General features: G+C 40.8%; 1 long non-coding RNA gene across 1 annotated transcript; it reads left to right on the forward strand.

Annotated features, from left to right (window-relative positions):
• Positions 1 to 258: 258 nt before the first annotated feature.
• On the forward strand, positions 259 to 3962 carry LOC148121187 (uncharacterized). The gene is made up of 2 exons (XR_015738590.1): positions 259 to 1366; positions 1867 to 3962. It is a non-coding gene; the product is annotated as an uncharacterized LOC148121187 (long non-coding RNA).
• The last annotated feature ends 8006 nt before the right edge of the window (positions 3963 to 11968 follow it).

Genomic DNA, 11968 nt, shown 5'->3' on the forward strand with positions numbered 1-11968 from the left:
AGGCAGTGGTCCCGAGCGCGGGTGTTGAGGAGCCGGGCGCGCGCCCGCTCCGCTCGCCTCCCGCTCCCGCTCCTCGAGCGGCGCGAGGGCGGCGGCCAGCTCCGCAACCGCGGCGAGCCCCGGCGCGGTGACGTCACGCCCACCGCCCAATCGCCGCGCGCGGCCCCGGAGCCCGGCGTGGGCGCGGACGCGGGCACACGGCCTCGGGCAGATGGGGAGCGCGGGAGGCCGCGGCCCCGCCCAGTATTCGGGCCTCCAGCTCCAGCGCCTGGCGGGAGCAGCGCGTGGTGCGCCGGAGCTCGCCCGCCTCCCGGCGTGGACAGCTGGACACGGCGGCGCGGAGTTGTCCGCGGGCGGGTCGCGCGTCCCTGAGCGTGCTCGCGGGGTGCTCCAGGTCCAGCGGTCAGAGCCTGGCCTCGTCCTGAGACGCCGGTCCGGACCGGCTGTCAGAAGCCGGGGAGAATCACTTGTCAAAGATGAATGACTTGCGTCCCGGCAAGGCGTCAGGAAGCAGAGTCTCCAGAGAGGCGTTGCTACGTCTGATCGGAACGTAGCCCCGTGGTCGGTCGGGGTAGCCCGAGTACTTTGCGCGGAGCGCGTGCGCGTGGCGCAGAGTTGGGGAAGTGGGATCGGAGAAGCGAGAAGGGCGGTGGTCCTGGGAGGTCTGACTCGCAAGGAAGTCTCTAGGTTCCCTGGAGTCCGGGGCCCAAGTCTCTATTTCCAGGTGTTCCCTGGATCAAGCCTGCCGCCGAATGTTCTCAGGCTCTCGAAGACGGCTCCCAGACCGCTCAGATCTTGGGACTCAGGCAGGCCCCCTCTGACCACTGGAAGCTTATTGTCCACTGCTCCGTTCTGTCAGCTCTCCTCCTGCCTCCACTTCCTATCAGGTTCACCTGGTGTCCACACTCCAACTCTGGGTGCTGCTGTGGGTTATGGCCTAGGACTAAGCCCCATCCCTTTGCAGTATCCCTGAGGATACTTACTTGCTATTTCCACAGCCTACAAATCTCCCCTAATCCTCAGGAATATTCCTGGTCTACTGCTTTGGACTGAGAGGGTGTGGGAAAAAAAAACTGTCAAGCTTAAGCATTGTCCGGGAAACTAAGCAAGACCTGAAACCGTGAGGTTCTAAGTCCAGGAAAGGCTGGGGGTGGGGTGGAGGGCGGGATTGCAGAGCCCAGCTGGAACAGACTTGTCTGCTTAATGCTATCACAGTGGCCAAAGCACACTAGCTCAAGGCCTTCCTTATTAGCTTTCCTCCCTTTTCATCAGGCAGAATGGGTGTTACAATGAGATGCTTAGCCTCACCATGTCCATGCCAGTGCTTACCGTGGGCCACCATGACCCCTGGAACGTATCTACCAAGGTATGGTCAAACTCCTCTGGCAGTGGAAAAGAAGTCTCCTCTGTTCCCTTAGGCCCACTCTCGGCGTTACTCCCTAGACCCTTTTAGATTCCTGCAGCACATGTAGGATACCATGTAGCTTACTTGATGTCAGATTTGGCTGTAGAAGCATTTAAAAAATAACACACACACACAGAAAAAAAGAAACCTGCGTTTAGAGTACTGCAGTCAGCACGCAGATGTACTCAAAACCCGCAAGTGTGTTTGAATTATCTTGAATGTTATTTGAGGCTGTTCTTTGCCTGCTCCACTTGAGCCTTCATAAGCCTCCTTCAGTGAGTCTAGCCAACCTCACCTAGGACTCCTGAGCAGTTATAGTACTTTATATATGTTATAATTCTCCCAGGAAGAAAAGGTGCCTACATAGGACTCCACGGGTAGAATCCTGAAAAAAAAATAATTCATCCAGCAAGGTTTGCATCCTTCCCAAGAGGATCCAAGTCAATATTTTCTTTCTGTAGGGCGCCTGTTTAGATGCACCAGCAGCATGGAAGTTCTGAGACCATCAGAGGAGCTGTTCCTGGAGAGACGCCTTAGGCAGGCTGGTGGGACTCAGATCCCAGGTGGACCATGAGTGGAGCAGGACGCGGGAACAACAGCACAGCTAACCCTTCTTTGATCTCCAGCGCTTGTCTCTAAAGACTACACATTCTAGCTGTTGCACTCTGTTTTCCTACCTGGAGCCTGCAGTCCTAAAAGGCTCAGTCTCTGCTCCGTGTGGCCCTGACTAAAGTCCACTTGTCTGCCTGCTCCTCCAGACCTCATGACTGGGACTTTGTAAAAAGCTGTTGCCCAGGCCCATTAGCCAAAAACGAAAAAAAAAAAATTCCTAAGACCCCCTACTATGGTTAGGGTCCCCTAGGGGCCAGGCTCATTGCTGTTTCCATGGAGATGTGTGCACTCTGACCCCAGTCTTTCTCTGTCCCAGGCCAAATAAAGAGGGCTTCCAAGTGGAAATGCAGCTTGGGTTGCCCCTCCTCCCAAGCCCTAGGTAGCCTCTATCTCCAAAAGGGGGGTTGGGGGAAGGCCCTGAGCCCAGGCAGAAGCAATGAAGGACTTCCTACCCCCCCACCTCCCCAGAACTGATCATTCTGCTTTCTAGACTGGAGAGTGACTTTCTCCAGACCAAGGCTCCATCTGAGGTCCCACCCAGGCAAGGGACACTAGGGTTCTATGGGAACACTCTTGGATTCCTGGGCAGCTCTGCAAGGCTTTTCCACTTACTGAAGGTCCCTATCAGACAGAAGAACACAACACGTGACAGAACTTTGGCTGAGAACCCCTTTTCACACATACAAGTCCTAGCTCAGAGGCCTGAGATATCTGCCATTGGGATTCAGTAGTTGCTTCCAGACACAAACCACAGCCCAGAACATCTGCAGACCCATCTCTTACCAAGGTTGCTTCCTAGGGTGATCACCCAACCCATCAGAGGCCCTGGGAGAACAATCTCCTACTGGGTGTCACTCAGAAAAAACTAAACTGCTCTCCCATTCATCTAGGTCTTACATGAGAGACTGCCTTTTTTATTTCCAAGATGTATTTTATTCTCTTAGACAGTCATTGTGACACATGCACTTAGGAGGCAGAGACAAGCGGATCTCTGTGAGTTCAAGACCAGCCCGGTCTACAGATAGGAATGACGTTCACTGGAGCTAAAGATTGCAGGTAACCATGAGATAGCTGGAAAGAGACAGGAAGGCCCTGCCCAGAGCATCCTACACCAACATACCCAGGTGTGGAGCATTAGCCTCCACAACTGTAAACCAGTAAATTTTTAAGAAACAAGTGATGGAAAACCAGATTCCAAATCCAAAGATAATACTGCCATCTGGAGATGAACACCTGGAGCTGGGATCCAGCTGACTTTGCAGAGCTAGTTCCAAGACGTCCAGGGCTGTCACACAGAGAAATCGTGTCTCAAAAGAATTTTTTAGCCGGGCAACAATGGCATACACCTTTAATCCCAGCACTCAGGGAGGCAGAGGCCGGTGGTTCTCTGTGAGTTCAAGTTCAGCCTGGTCTACAGAGTGAGTTTCAGGATAGTCAGAGATACACAGAGAAACCCTGCTTGAAAAAACAAAAAAGGAAAAACCTCTTAATTTTATTTTTTTAATTATGTGTATGTCTGTAGGTATGTGCGTGTGAGTGCAGGTGTCAGAAGTGTCAGGCCACCAGTAATTAAACATTTCTTTGGCCCGCCAGCTTGCAAATAATGACATGGAGACTTATTAATTATGAAAGCTCGGCCTTAGCTTAAGCTTACCACACTAGCTCTTATACCACCTTAACCCTTATTTTCATTAATCTACATTCTACCATGTGGTTTTTACCTCTCTCCCACTCTGTGTATCCAGCTCATTCCAAGTCTCCATGGTGCCTCCTCCAGTAGGCCTCAATTGTCCTCTTCCTCTCTGCGCCCAAAGGACCACCTCTCTCTCCTGCCTAGGTATTGGCCATTCAGCTTATTATTACACCAGTCAAAGAAATACCTCTTCACAGTGTACAAATATTCCACAACATTTTCCCTTTTCTCTAAATAAAACAGTAAGACTTGCTGGGTGGTGGTGACACACGCCTTTAATCTCAGCACTTGGGAGGCAGAGATGCGAAGATCTCTGTAAATTCAAGGCCAGCTTGGCCTATAGAATGAGTTCCAGGACACAAGGCTACACAGAGAAACTGTCTAGAAAGAAAAAAAGAAAAGGAAAGGGGAAGGTTTTAACTCTAACACAGTAAAACTATGCACAGTAAGAACAATTATCAAGTAAGAAATATATCCACATTTGGCAAATTTGGAGAAAGTGTTGTGTTATCTATCCTTTCTTGGTGAGTCCAAAGTTTTATACCTAAACTGTTTTCTATCATAATTTGTATTATCATCCTAAAAATATCTTTTTGGACCTAAAACATTAAAATAGACAATGTAAGGTTTTATGTTTCTCAACATTACAAACTTAAAATCTCTTCTGTAAGTTTCTTTTCTAAATTTGGTAACAAGGAAAACTGTAACTATAACTACCTAGTTTTCAACCCCATCAAAGACCCAAGAAGGATATAATTGCTGTGGAATAATCCTCCTGTATACTGAAGACTAGATAGTTATGGTTTTCTTTAGTTATGATAAAAGATAAATTAGGTACAAAACTTTAAACTCACAAAGATAAAATAGATAATAGAGGATTTTCTCTAATTTTGCCAAATAGAAATAGACTGGATATTTTAACTGAAATTCTTACTTGATAACTATTTTGTTGCATATAATCCTACTATGTTAAAGCAAAACCTTCCTTTTTAATTAGACAGAAAGGAGGAGAAGTTGTGGAATAATCCTCTAGTACACTGTAAAGATATGTCACTTGAGCTGGTTTAATAAAACGCTCATTGATCAGGCAGAAAGTATAGGCAGGGTGACCAAACAAAGAATAATGGGAGGAAAGGGGCAGAGAGCCAGGAGTCACACAGAGGAAGCAAGATGAGAATGCTGTACTGAGAAAAGGTTCCAAGCCATGTGGCTAAACATAGATAAGAATTATGGGTTAATTTAAAGTGTAAGAGCTAGTAACAGGCCTGAGCTATTGGCTGAGCATTTACAATTAATATAAGCCACTGTGTGCTAATTTGGGAAGCTGATGTCAGGCATGTGGGAACAGGTGGGCAGAAGAGAAACATCAAATTGCAAATAATTTTACCTGAGTAAACAGAAAGTGCAGGGCAAAAAACTTCCAAAACTATATAAATAACAGAAACAGCTGACTGCCTGGACAGTTGCCCAAGCTTCCTCTACAACATTGGGGCATCCATTTTTGGCCTACAGGCCTAGAATATCTGATAGACTTTCATGTAAAGCAGGAAGTTTAAAGAATTGTTCTACTTTGTCTTGGCAAATTTCCATAGTCACTTTCTTTATTGACCTGCTTGTTCAATTTGGACAGCATACTGTCAGCAGTCAAGGTAAGGGTAGCTTCTTTTCCCGTGGCTAAGTTTGCCACAATAAAAGCAAAGTCCACTATCAATGTCTACTATCCTTTTTTAAAGTAAATTGGTGTAGCCAGGAGCAGACATGTCTCACTGTCATGGAAAGTCATGTATTAAAACATTTCAAATGGGGCTGGAGAGATGGCTCAGAGGTTAAGAGCACTGACTGCTCTTCCAGAGGTTATGAGTTCAATTCCCAGCAACCACATGGTGGTTCACAACCATCTACAAAGAGATCCAATGCCCTCTTGTGGTTGCAGGCAAACATACAGGCAGAACATTGTATATATGATAAATAATAATAAATAAAAGATAAATAAATAAATCTTTAAAAAAATAAAATAAAAATAAAACATTTCAAATGCCATATCTGAAATGCTGACCATCTGTCTTTCTAAAGTACATCTCTGTTTAACCTTGAAAACATACCTAACATGACTACAGGATGATCATAGATGACTAACCACTAACCTGTATTTCTTAGTTATACATTACATTTTCTTGAATTTATTTATTTTTATTTTATATGCGTCGGTATTTTACCATAGGTGTTGGGTCCCCTGGAACTGGAGTCACAGACAGTAGTGAGCTGCCATGTGGGTACTGGTAATGAACTTGGGTGCTCTGAAAGAGTAGTCAATGCTCTTAACCACTGAGCCATCTTTGTAACCCCCAATTATGTTTTTAAATGAGCTGCATAGGTACAATACCTTAAACAAAAGTAGTAACATATATACAGTATGACAAAAATAACCTTAAATTTGTATTAATATACAAAAATACCTTAAACAAGAGTAGAAACATACACCTTAAATTTGTATCAATATGGGCTGGAGAGATGGCTCAGCAGTTAAGAGTATTGCCTGTTCCTCCAAAGGTCCTGAGTTCAATTCCCAGCAACCACATGATGGCTCACAACCATCTGTAATGAGGTCTGGTGCCCTCTTCTGGCCTGCAGGCATACATGCAGACAGAATATTGTATACATAATAAATAAATAAATATTTTTTAAAAAAATTTGTATCAATATACAAATAATTCATACCATTGTAAAATATTTGAGATTAATGATTGTAACACAAATAATAAAAACCCAAAGACAGATATTAGAGTTCAACCTGAAGATTAGAAAAGCAAAGCAACCAAGCCATTAGAGAGCTCTGACCTCTATGAAATCTTCACACTGAAGGAGAGTGAGTTCCTGTCTCATTCCGCCATATCCTCTCTAGTACTAGGATTGAAGGCATACACCACCATCACCACCTGACCTGTATGGTTAACTAGTGTGGCTGCTGGGATTAAAAATGTGTACCATCAATGCTTGGCATATATGACTGACTAGTCTGGCTGCTTTGTGTTCTGACCTTCAGGTAAGCCTTATTTATTAAAATACAAATGAGCCAGGTGGTGGTGGCACACGTCTTTAATCCTAGCACTCAGGAAGTAGAAGCAGGTGGATCTCTGTGAGTTCGGGGCCAGCCTGGTCTACAAGAGCTAGTTCCAAAGCTACACAGAGAAACTCGGTCTTGAAAAAACAAAATAATAATAATAATTATACAAATGAAATATCACAATATTTTCCCTTTTCTCTAACATAAAAAGACTTTAATTAATATATAAGAAAAAGTATATACAATAAGTACAATGACTATATGCAATATATACAGACAATAAATACATCAACAATGGCTAGTTCATTTACATTTGACAAATTCAGAGAAAATACTCCATATCTATCCTATTTTGTGAGTCCAAAGTCTTGTACCTAATTTACTTTCTATCATAACTTGCTTTCTGCATCTAGTAAACAAGAAAAACTATTAACTATCTAGTTTCAACTCCCTCAGAGACACAAGAAGGAGATAATATTAACTGAGTAAGCAGGAAGTTCAAGCAAGCAACTTCCAAAAAGTGTGAGAAATGACAGAAACAGCTGGCTGTATAGACAGTCACCAATGTTCCTCTGAAATGTTGGAGCATCCACCTTCAGCCTACAGCCTAGCACATCTGACAGACTTTCCTGTGAAGCAGGATATTCTGAAGGGCTCTCCATCCTTGTCTTAACAATTTGGCAGTCACTTTCTTTTGTGTCCTACCTGTCCAATTCAGACAGCACACTGACAGCAATCGAGGCAAGGGCATTTTCTTGCTCTTGCTTACTTTTGCCACAAAGAAAGTAGACTCGAAGTGGAGTTTCTTCGATATCCGTTATCTTCTCTGAAGTAGATTGGTGCTGCCAGGAGCAGACATATCTCATTGTCATAAAAAAAGAACCTATGTTATTAAAACATCTTAAATGCCATATTCTTTTTATCTCTGAAGGGTTTGAAGATGATCTGTTTATCTAAAATATATCTTTGTTTGACTTTGAAAACATGCCTAATGTGACTACAAGTTCGATTATTGTAGCTGATTAACTATTAACCTACATTTCCTTATTATCCTGAACAGTTGGTAATAATAATTTTCTTTTTTTAATATTTATTTATTTATTTATTATGTATACAATATTCTGTCTGTGTGTATGCCTGCAGGCCAGAAGAGGGCACCAGACCCCATTACAGATGGTTGTGAGCCACCATGTGGTTGCTGGGAATTGAACTCAGGACCTTTGGAAGAGCAGGCAATGCTCTTAACCTCTGAGTCATCTCTCCAGCCCGGTAATAATAATTTTCAAGGGCTAGAAATTTGCATTACATTGTTGAATGAGTTGTATAGGTACAATACTTTGAAAAAGAGTAGAAATGTTTGTATGGTATGTTCCAGAAAAATAATCTCAAATTTGTATCAATATACAAAATTTGTATACAATATACAAAAATCCAATCCAAAGTAAACCATTTAAAACTAGTAGTTGCTTTTTAAAAGTAGATTCAATGATCTACCTTTTATCTTATCATATCTATATCCTTCCTTTCTTCTTTTCAGAGTAGATTCAATAATCTACCCTTTTATCCTATCATATCTATACCCCCTTTTCTCTTTTCAAAACAAAAACTCTGTATCTAATCTTTGTTCAACTTTCCTCCTGGCTCTAACCAATAACAATTTGTAACCAACCACCCTAAACAACGACAAATATCCATAACCCATTGAATAACCAAAAAACACTCACCCCACCTCTTGGGAATGTGGGCTTTATATTCTTAAATTTAATTCCTTCTGTCTGAGGCAACAGTATCTTTAGGGATTCTGAAAAGAAAAATTTGGGTTAATTGTCAAGTCCTGAGAAAGTGCAGGACTTGAGTCCTGGCTGGAATAGTCTCTTAGGCTGGATCATCTCAGCTAGCCACCTCAAAATTGTTCTGGGCAGTTTGTATTCCAAAGCCAATCTTTAGGTGGTGTTTTTCAACTTAGTGGTGTTATCATGGTCCTGAAGGATTCATCGTTGGGGGGCCCCATCTTTCTTTTGGAAACTTCAAAGGTCATTGTTAGGTGTGCTTATGATTCACTGCAGAAAACTGATCCAAAATTATGTACAGAAATGTAGATGAAACCATTTTCTAGAATTAGTACTCTTTATGACCATTAATATCATCATAAAAACTTTAACTATATATACATATTAATCTTATAAGTCTTTTTACCTTAAGAAAGGCTGTTAAAAATCGCTTCTTGGCCTTTTGGCTAAGATCAAGTGTAAGAAAGGCTGTTAAAGAGTCATTATAAACCAAAGGATTATAAGTGGCAATAAAGTGGTGATTAAATATTTGTTTTTCTTCTGTCCCATATCAAGTGGCTCCTCTGACATAAGACATAGATTTTGTATTTTACTTTAATAAGCATGCTTGGTTTTAGAGAAGAGAGAGCCATGCTCCAACTCCAAAGCCAGCCTTAATCTTTAATTGGACTGGAATTACAAAAAGACCATTTGCATTATATGTCTGTAAAGAACAGCAGAAACAAAGATTTTGGGAGATTTATAAACTTTTATCATGTTAGGAATGTGATATACCAATAGGCCAATTAAGTCTTTTTCTCGAGACTTTTTTTTCTGAATGATTTGTCATTTTTCTTCAGATGCCTCGTTTGTCCAGTGGTCTTCAGATTCCTTAGCTGCATTCCTTTATTCTCCTGAACAGACAGAAACAAAACCCTTCTCCAACCCTAATTTTGGGGATATCCTCTTTTGACAAGTTATATCTGATCAAATGAAAAGCATTTTTTAGTTTTATAGGTTAATTTAGATTAAACAACCATGCTGATGTTTTAATGAAATAAACCATTAATATCTTCTCTACTAATTAAGAGGTGTCTATTGTTCAAATTGATTCTTTATCAATTTTGATGGTACCCATTGCTTTTCTTCTCCTGTGCAAACAAAAGCAAAACCACTTGCCCAATGTAACACATACCCTGGTTTCCATTCTGAGGTTTAGTACATCTTTATATCGACTGATTTAATTCCATAGTTTTTTTCTACTATCCAATGTCTCTATGCTGCTGTTGTTCTTTTCTCATTAGCATTTAGAAAATTCAAAGTTAATAAAGCATTATGCAACATATTTCTGGGATTATTTATTATCCCTTTTTGTTTATTTAATATATCCTTCAGGGTTCAATTTGATCTTTCTATAACTGCCTGGCCTGTAGGGTTGTGTGGTATACCTGCAATATGCTTTTTTTTTTTTTATAAAAAGCAAAAACCTTTCATTCTCTTAGAGATATATGCTGGAGCATTGTCTGTATTTATTTGTACAGGCATACCCATGATGGCCATAACTTCTAGCAAATGTGTGATTGCCAGATCAGCCTTTTCCAAACTCCGAGCAGTTGCCCATTGAAAACCTGAATAGGTATCAGTAGTGTGGTGTACATATTTTAGTTTTCCAAATTCTACAAAATGGAACACCTCAATCTGGCATATTTCATTGTTCTGAGTACCCTTTGGGTTACTTCTTGGAGGTAGTGGAGGTATAAAGAAAAGAGCAAGTAGGACATTTCTATATTATTTCCTTGACTTATTGCCATGTGAGGCAAAAGTCTTTTCTTAAACATTTTCCATTGACATGATATTTTTATGAAATTCTGAGGCCTTCAGCACATTTCCAATCGATAATTGATTGATTTCTGCATTTCCTTGTGCTAGAGGACTTGGCAGACCCTTATGGGATTGATGTGTATTATGTATATGGGATGAGTCCTATTCTTGATATCTTGTAACTAAATAAATAATAAAATCAATTCTGTATCATCTGGTATAAAGTCAGCAGTTTCAATATGCAAACAACCCTTTATGCATATTGTGAATCAGTAACTATGTTAAAGGTTCTTTAAACTCTCTTAGTACCATGAGAATAGCATACAATTCTGACTTTTGGTCAGAATCATAAGGTCTTTTATCCACTTTACTTAAATTTTCTGATTTGTAACCTGCTTTTCCTAATTTATTTGCATCAGTATAGAATGTAGGGGCTCTACTTATTGGTATGTCCTATACAATGCCAGGAAGGATCCAGTAAGTTCTCTTTATAAGTTGAATTCTCTTGCTTTTGGAATAGTTGTTAAGATCTTCCAAAAAAAATCACTACAAGCTCTTTGCCATGATCCACTTTCTTCCCATAATTTGTCAATTTCATCATTATTAAAAGGTACTATAACTTCTGCTGGGTCTATTCGTGCTAATTGACAAAGTCTCAATTTTCCTTTTAGAATTAACTTAGAGACATTTTTCACATACATTTTTAACTTTTTACTTAGTTTGTGTGGTAAAAAAAAATCCATTCTAAGATGATACCTTCCCTCTGCATTCCTATGGGGGAATGCTTGGAGGGTAATATGACCAGAATGCAATTAAGATTCAGGGTCACATAATCCACATGTGCCTTCTGTGAAAGCCAATTCTCCCTCAGTTTCAGCTGATAATTCCCTGGAACTATTTCAGTCCTTGTCACCATTTAAGTTTTGTTTAAATTAATCAGGTCATCAGGACCGATCCCAATAGTGGACCATAGATGGGAAATGTCTCTTGACAATCTTTGGAAGTCGTTAAGAGTCTGCAATCAATCTCTCCTAATTTGCACTTCTTGGGGGTCTAATTTTTTGTGAACCTATTTTATAGCCTAAATAATTAATAGAATCTTCTCTTTGTATTTTTTCAGGCACAACTTGTAAAAAAAAAAAAAGGTAAATTTTTCTTTACTTCTTCAAACATTCTTTCTAAAGTATCTACGTTTGAATCAGGCCGTAAAATGTTGTCCATTTAATGGTAAACTATAGATTGAGGAAGTTGCTTATGTATCATTTCCAATGACTGACTTACAAAATATTGGCACAGGGTGGGGCTATTTAATATTCCCTGTGGGAGAATCTTCCATTGATATCTCTCAGCAGGCTGAGAATTATTAGAAGTAAGCTCTATGAAGGCAAATTTTTCTCTGTCTTCTTGTAAAGGTACAGTGAAGAAACAATCTTTTAAATCCATAAGAGGCCATCCTTTTAGTAATAGAGAAGGTAAAGGAATGTGAGACTGTAGAGAGCTCATTGGCTGAATCACCTTATTAACTGCTCATGTTACCATTCTTCATTTTCTAGATTTCTTTTTAATAATACAGGAGAATTCTAAGGGCTGGGTGATTCTTCAAT

Source organism: Myodes glareolus, chromosome 8 (genome assembly GCF_982192425.1).
Source record: "Myodes glareolus chromosome 8, mMyoGla1.1, whole genome shotgun sequence".
Classification (NCBI taxonomy): domain Eukaryota; kingdom Metazoa; phylum Chordata; class Mammalia; order Rodentia; family Cricetidae; genus Myodes; species Myodes glareolus.